This window comes from Biomphalaria glabrata, chromosome 7 (genome assembly GCF_947242115.1).
Source record: "Biomphalaria glabrata chromosome 7, xgBioGlab47.1, whole genome shotgun sequence".
Taxonomy (NCBI): Eukaryota; Metazoa; Mollusca; class Gastropoda; family Planorbidae; genus Biomphalaria; species Biomphalaria glabrata.
In genome coordinates this window covers 4,152,375-4,159,787 of record NC_074717.1, presented here as the reverse complement: position 1 = coordinate 4,159,787, position 7,413 = coordinate 4,152,375, and the positions used below count along the sequence as shown (strand labels likewise).

General features: G+C 38.1%; 1 long non-coding RNA gene across 1 annotated transcript in view; it reads left to right on the top strand.

The window, feature by feature from the left end:
* The window catches only part of LOC106073543 (uncharacterized), a 9,756-nt gene extending 6,156 nt beyond the window's left edge, over positions 1-3,600 (top strand). The window contains exon 3 of the long non-coding RNA XR_008778969.1: positions 3,255-3,600. This is a non-coding gene — a long non-coding RNA (uncharacterized LOC106073543). The remainder of the gene's footprint in view (positions 1-3,254) is intronic.
* Positions 3,601-7,413: the final 3,813 nt, after the last annotated feature.

The following is a 7,413-nucleotide window of genomic DNA, read 5'->3' as shown; positions in this document are numbered from 1 at the left end:
ACGAGAAACGTGACCAACGATTGCTGCGACGAACTCAATGGAATGTACCGAATTGAAAGGAAAGAGGCAATTGAAAAAAAAATGAAATCTGTTATGTGCCTGAAGCGTTTGTTCTTGTTGTACATGTTACGACCATAAAGACCTCTACCTATCTGCCGGTGCGATAATTACATTGTCGTCTGGTAAATGTACTGGACCGTCGCTTGGATAGTCTCTAACAGTGGTTTGAGAACGCATCAATGTTGTTTGTTTCCAACTAAAGAAAACATGATTGGCCTACTAATTATTTGAGCTCATCAACAAGCTTTACAAACATACAAACAACATTAAAGACTGAGAACGCTGGTTGATGTAAATACTAAGCACATTGAATAAGTTAATAAATAAGGACGGAAAGATTTGACTTTAGAACGCGAAAATCTTACATTTAGTGGTCATCGCGAAGATGATCGTTTAGGTGACACAAGCAACAACAATTTCTTAGCAGTACATAAATTCCTAAGAAAAAAAAACACTATACCTCGATCCACAGCTTTCAAACGAGATACTAGACCTGTTGGGCAATGCAATTTTAAGCAAAAATACTAAAGGATATCAAATCTGTGTCATTTTTCTCAATATGGTATACAGAACTAAAGAGGTATTAAAAGTGTATTAAATGGGCATTACTTTCTGACATTGTTTTGTGAACTCCAATGACTAAATACCCAAAGAAACTACAATTTCTAGGTTTTCATAGTTGTGAGAACCAGAAGTTTGCATAATTGGCTGATCAAATACCCGAAGAAATAGAAAATCACTATCTTTCATTAAATTACTTGCGAAGTCAATGCAATGATAGCTTTCCTATCTAAGCTGACAGTAAAATAATCTTGTGTGCATTATTTTCACTGTACTGAACAGTACATAATCATGGTCTTAAATGATTCTGTCATTTATGTTCATGAAGTTGTATTAGAGTGTCTTTTATTAACTCTTTCAGTGCGAATTATTTTGATAGAAAAAAATGAAGCTTTTCGGGATTTACTTGCTGAGAGTAACGCCGCACTGTAAGAGTTAAGACGTGGGAAGCGTGGTCGAGAGGCTAAGTTCGACACCCGACTCGGGCAGAGTTGTATTTACTTAGCGCCTAAAGGCAGCAAGGAAAACCAACTCCTAGATACCCCCTCCCCCCCACCGGTCCACAAATGAGATTGGACCAAAGCGCTCGGAGCATGCTATAAGCATGAAAGTAGCGCTTTATAAAAGCTATAAATATATTAAGTGTACAAATTATTTGTCATATGGAAGGGGAGGGTCTATCAACATATTCTTATACTTGCTACGCCACTGCTTACACGTACATGCTGAAGAAATCGACGGAACTTCTTTACAATACAGACATGTTCTTTTTAGTTTTCTGTTGACAGGTCTGGTGATTTCCACGTTGTTTTGTGTATTCTTTTGACCGGGAAGACTATTCTTCCTTGTGGCACACATATCTGCTAATCTCTCTATTTTCCTTCAGCTCACCCAATCCATGTTTTCCCAAGATCTCTTCATATCCTCTGTTGTCATTACCAACCTTAGCATTGAAATCGCCCATTATGATGAGGATGTTCCTTTTTGGTCTGTCATGTAAGATGGTAGTCAGCCTAGAGTAAAAATTGTTCTTCTCCTCCTCTTCAATGTCGTTTATTGGGGCGTCTCGTTGGACAATGTCTAAGTTAATCCTCTTCTGCACTGTATGGAACGAGGCTGTTATTATCCGTGGTCCATGCGCTTCCCATCCTATATGTGCTCTCGGAGCCTGTTTAGACAGCATCAGGGCTACTCCCAGGGTGTGTGCAGCCTCTTGCTCATGTCCTGAGTATAAAAGTAGCTCACCCGAAGTCAGTCTTTTCTGCCCCCCCTAACCAGTCCATCTTGACTCACTGATTCCTAAGATGGTGAGGTTGTACCTTTTCATCTCAGCTGCCACTTTCGCTGTCTTCCCAGTCTCATACATGGTCCGGACGTTCCGTGTATTAGTGGTGTTGGTGGTCCTGGTAGAGATGATGGTCTTCGGTCTGTCAGCTTCCACTGGCCTGCGTCATAAACCTCTAGCTGAAGGTCCTTCAACACCCAGGTCCTTGACATCTGTTCATTTGCTGTTTGGTGTTTCTGTAGCTAGTGATTTTTCTACAGGGTAGGGTAGCTAACCCTAGCCCAACCCTCCTGTTTGCTCAGCCAGGCTTGGGACCGTCCAAAGGCGGAGTTATTCTAGTTTGTGATGGATATGAATTCTGGCTCAAAAAGAAGGCGTTAAAACAAGAACTGGAGATGTAACAAATATAAAACACACAAATGCCCGGCAACATTAGTTACTGCCCAAGATGATATAATCAAGCAAACATCTACTCACAATCATGAATGTAACAGAGATAAAGCCATCGCAAAGAACGCAGTAGAAAAAATGAAGGAGAAGATGTCGGAAACCACAAATATGCCGGGGGCTTGTCAGGCTACTGTAATCGTCGACTTACCTCTTTCTGTTCTAATGGCTCTGCCCATAAAAAGTTTTATAAGCAGGACTCTCAGACGACATCGTGAACGAATCAGAAGCAAAGACATTGGGGGGGGGGGGGAGCTTGGCCATCTCTTCCCGCCGATCCAAACTTTGAGGTACCAGCAGTAAAATTATTGTGACAGACTTTGAGGAAGCCGCCATGGCAGCTTTTCACATCTGTCAATCTGTATTACGTAAAGTCAATGAATTGGGCAAGAAAAGTGACTACGACGGCTGTAACGAGTTACGTAAGATGTGGCCTATGTACGTGAAGAACACATTAGTGATTCCTTTGAACTACTCGCTGATTCCATGCCACAACACGATCGGATGCCGGAACTGTTATCCTACTTCGAGCATACTTATGTACGTGTCGCAGACAGCGTGGCAGAGGAGATAACTATGCTTTAGCTTTATTCATTCCCACCACCAATGGCTACGCCTATGATATATATATATGTGATATTCTCTCCTAAAAAGAAACTCAGGGCTACGTGTGATGTCGCGACTTATAGAGTACATTATGAGAAAATCGAGTGAAGACATGTTTTCATCATGATAGCGTATGCAGCCACTTGTCTACTTAGTTAATAACATGATTCTCAAACATATACACTTTTGCATTTAATATATAGTCCTAACGATGAAAATGTCCCTTACCACACTAAAGCTATGATAAAATGTATTCTATTTATATAAAATTCGTTCATTTCCTTTTATTTCTTAGACAGGTGCTTTCTATTACGTGGTTGTATGCCGGTTATAGAGTGGGGAAAGACTTCGTAGCTTCCCGAAGAAGTGTTTCACTCCAGTACCTCGACCATTTGCTTTTCTAGTAATACTTTCTTTTTCATGTCACTAAATAAAAGATACGAAAAGATAGATTTATTTTGATTTATATTTTATGTAATTAACAAAATTTTAGACCTATACAAATTAAAATTATTGAGACGAGATATAAAACGAAATTGTTGACTTTTTCTATTTGTAAACAGCAATGTATTTTCTGACGATGCTATTTCGACCAAATACTTAAAATAAAAAAAAAAAAAAAACAGTTGCTATTAGCCTAATACGTTTTTGCTTAGTTTTTTTTTCTGTTTCATGTTTCTCTTGTGGTTTCTTAAATGAAAAATCAAGAGACCAACTCGTTTCCATGTTTTAATTTAACATATTTTAATAGGACCATATAAAATTCTTTGTCGCTCCATAAATTTCATGATTAGCCACACCAGATTTTTCCCTATCTCAAGAAACAACTAAAACCAGTGACTCATTTGATCGCATCTATTGTCTTCCGAGACAGAAAAAAGCCATACATACTTACTAACATAAAACCCTTCCAACTTTCTGCATTAGCTAAAATTCTAAATCAATACTTTGCGTCAGCATTTTCAATTCCAGTAGTCTATTAAATATTGCTTTAAGCCAAGCTGACGACGTAGGAAATATAAAAGCACATGAAAAAGCGATCTAAAATCCATTAGCTAACATAAAACCGAAAAAAGCAGCAGGGTATAAACCCTTGACCATTGAGAAGTCCAAACCACAGTCTAGCGCGCATACCACACGACCAGGCAGCCATTAAGCAGCGACAACGTATTCTATTCTGTGGTGGGGAAGCGTGGTCGAGAGGCTAAGTGCGCTTGAACTTGGCTTGTCTTGGCTACCAATGAAGAGGGCTCAAGGTTCGACACCCGACTCGGACAGAGTTGTGTTTACTGAGCGCTTAAAGGCAGCACGGAAAACCAACTCCTAGATACCCCCTCCTCCCCACTGGTCCACAAATGAGATTGGACCAAAGCGCTCTGAGCATGCTATAAGCATGAAAGTAGTGTTATATAAAAGCTATAATAATAATCTTCTGTGGCTTTTATTGTATTAAAAGACGATGTTTTCATTTTGCAACTTCTTATGTGACTAAAGAGGCCAATCCTTAAAACACAGCTGCGGTCACAGATTGGGCAATGTGCAATCACCAGGCGCCGTTGCATGTTCAACCTTCAAAAACAAATATCACTGTGACCTAGTATTAGGATAGGTCATAAGACCAGTGACCTGTACTGTACTGGCAAGTTAGTCCAGTGGTACTTTGTGGTCCCAATTATATTATCTAGGCTAATAACTATAGCCTCTAGATGTACAAAACTACCGAGACAGACAAGTAATAATTCTGAGATTTCAGTTGCAAAAAAGAAAAGGAGTTTATTTACAAACAAAAAAAAAAAGATCATGGAAAATATAAATGGCAATAAAGGCTCACAAAAGAAAATGACATAATGAAACAAAGCAAAGTAGCAAGACAGTTTCCGGTCAATATAATTAAAGAACCACCATCATAGAAGCACAATAATGTCTTATGCCGAAAAACCAAAATAATGGTTTACAATCATCAAATGCATTAACAATGAAATGACGTCATTCATGAGACACACTACAGTCTCGTATCTAAACAAAAGATGTCTTTAAAAAAAAAACATACAGGAGAGGATAAGAGACTAAGTAGACCTATACTATTTACATAAACCAACTTAGTACTAACAAATAAGTAAAGTCTACTTAGCTCATTATCCAAATACTCTTCCCACAACAGTGGCACACTCCTCTTGAGTAACATAGTAATAGTACAACATCACAAGTATTAGTTAAACATTATAGAGATTTAGTTCAAACTACACTGGTCAGTTGAAAGACTCAAGAGAGAGAGTGGCAATTGTAAACAGTTAACAGGGAACAGTAATAAAGGGGACTAACTCTAATAAAAAAATAAAGGTAGCCACCCTAATTGTCCCTCTTGTCACACCTCCCCCCTTAAAAATGCTCTTGTGGGAAAATTATATGATGCACAAGGCATTCAACTTGTTTACAAAGAATACAGTTTTTCAAAACCCAAAAAATGACATCAGCTTAATAGTATCGTCCTTTGTCTATACAACACTTCTAATCCAAAGGAGAGGAAAAAGTCTGAGTAACATTATGTACAATACAAAAGTCTCAGTAGACTGATTGTCTTCTACTGTATAATGTTATCTACACTCTTGACAGAGCGTCATCAACTACATTATCTTTCCCTTTTACATGTACAATATTTAGATAAAAAGGTTGGAGAGTCAAACTCCATCTCAGGATCCGTTGATTCTTCCCCCTCATTTGGTTAATGAAAGTTAGAAGGTTATGATCTGTGTATACTGTTACAGGATACAGATTACTATTTATATAGTAGCTGAAATGAAGAACTGTTAAAACAAGACCCAGTGCTTCCTTTTCTACCACGCTATAATGCATCTGATGCGACTTAAATTTTTGGGAAAAGAAATGATATTGGGTGTTCATTGCCAGTTTCATCGGTTTGGGTCAAGACCGCACCCACCCCAGAGTCACATGCATCAACATGCAAAATGAGAGGTTTAGAATGGTCAATTGCTTTTAAAACTGGGGCTGTACTAAGAACACATTTCAGCTCTTGAAAAGCTCTTTGAGCAGAAGTGTTCCACTGAAATTTCCTTTTCCCTTTTAGGAGGTCAGTTAATGGGACAGCTATAACTGAATAATTACAGTAAAGCTTACGATAATATCCTGTCATACCTAAAAACCTTCTGACTTCCTTTAAAGATTTAAGTACAGGATACTCTTGAATGGCTTCCACTTCAGCCTGAATAGGTTTAACTTTCCCGTTACCCACAATGTAGTCTAAATATTATATTTCTGCTCTACAGAAATAACATTTGTTAAGGTTAATAGTAAGATTAGAGTTCTTCCGCTTTTGAAATAAAGTCCTTAGACAAGCCAGATGAGCATCAAAGTCATCATGGTATATGACTAAATCATCAAGATAGGCTGAACAGTTTGGAATGTCGGCAATAACTTTGTTCATCAACCTTTGGAAAGTAGCTGGAGGGTTTTTCATACCAAAAGGCATAACTTTGTACTGATATAGGCCATCAGAAGTGCAAAAGGCAGTAACTTGTTTTGCCTCCTCCGATAAAGGAACTTGCCAATACCCGGACAAGAGATCGATTTTTGTTACATAGGTGGCCTGTCCAACTCGATCGATTAAGTCATCAATGCGGGGAATTGGAAATGCATCTGCTTTGGTCACTAGATTCACCTTTCTATAGTCGGTACAGAATCTATATGTACCATCAGGTTTAGGTACCAACACGCAGGGTGAGCTTTCCAGCATATAGTTTATCTCAGAAGTTAGGAATTGAGATTGGGCGAGAGGTAGTCTGTAAGGGTGTTGCTTCACAGGAGTTGCATCCCCTACATTAACTTCATGTACCACTAAGTTTGTCTGCTTTGGCACATCAGACAACAGCTGCGGGTACGCTTCGATTAAATACGTGTTAATTCGCTTTCCTTAAGCGATGAAAGTCAGAAGCTAGAGATAAAGGTCAAGATTTAAATGTCGTTCCATTGAAAAGAAAATTACTTTAATGATATCTCAGTTTAGTTATAAAGAACTCGAAAGTCTACGCTTGAAAATAAAAATCAACAAGAGCAGTGCACTGCATAATTTGTATTACATGAAATTTTAATGGATGTTTTTGTTAGCTAAACTTTTTGTTCTTATTTCTTTAAAATTTCAATGGATGTTTTTGTTAGCTAAACGTTTTGTTCTTATTTCTTTAAAATTTCAATGGATGTTTTTGTTAGCTAAACGTTTTGTTCTTATTTCTTTAAAATTTCAATGGATGTTTTTAGCTAAACTTTTTTAAAGCCGCAAGCGTGAATTAAAACATTGTTACGTTCTACTTTCAAACCTTGTGATCTACAGGGCAGATGATGTTGAGGTCATCTGTTACTTTAGCCAAACGTTAATGAGCAGGGTACCAAGTGGCCAGCATAATGACAAACCAGTTTTTAACGAGATTCGAACACATGAT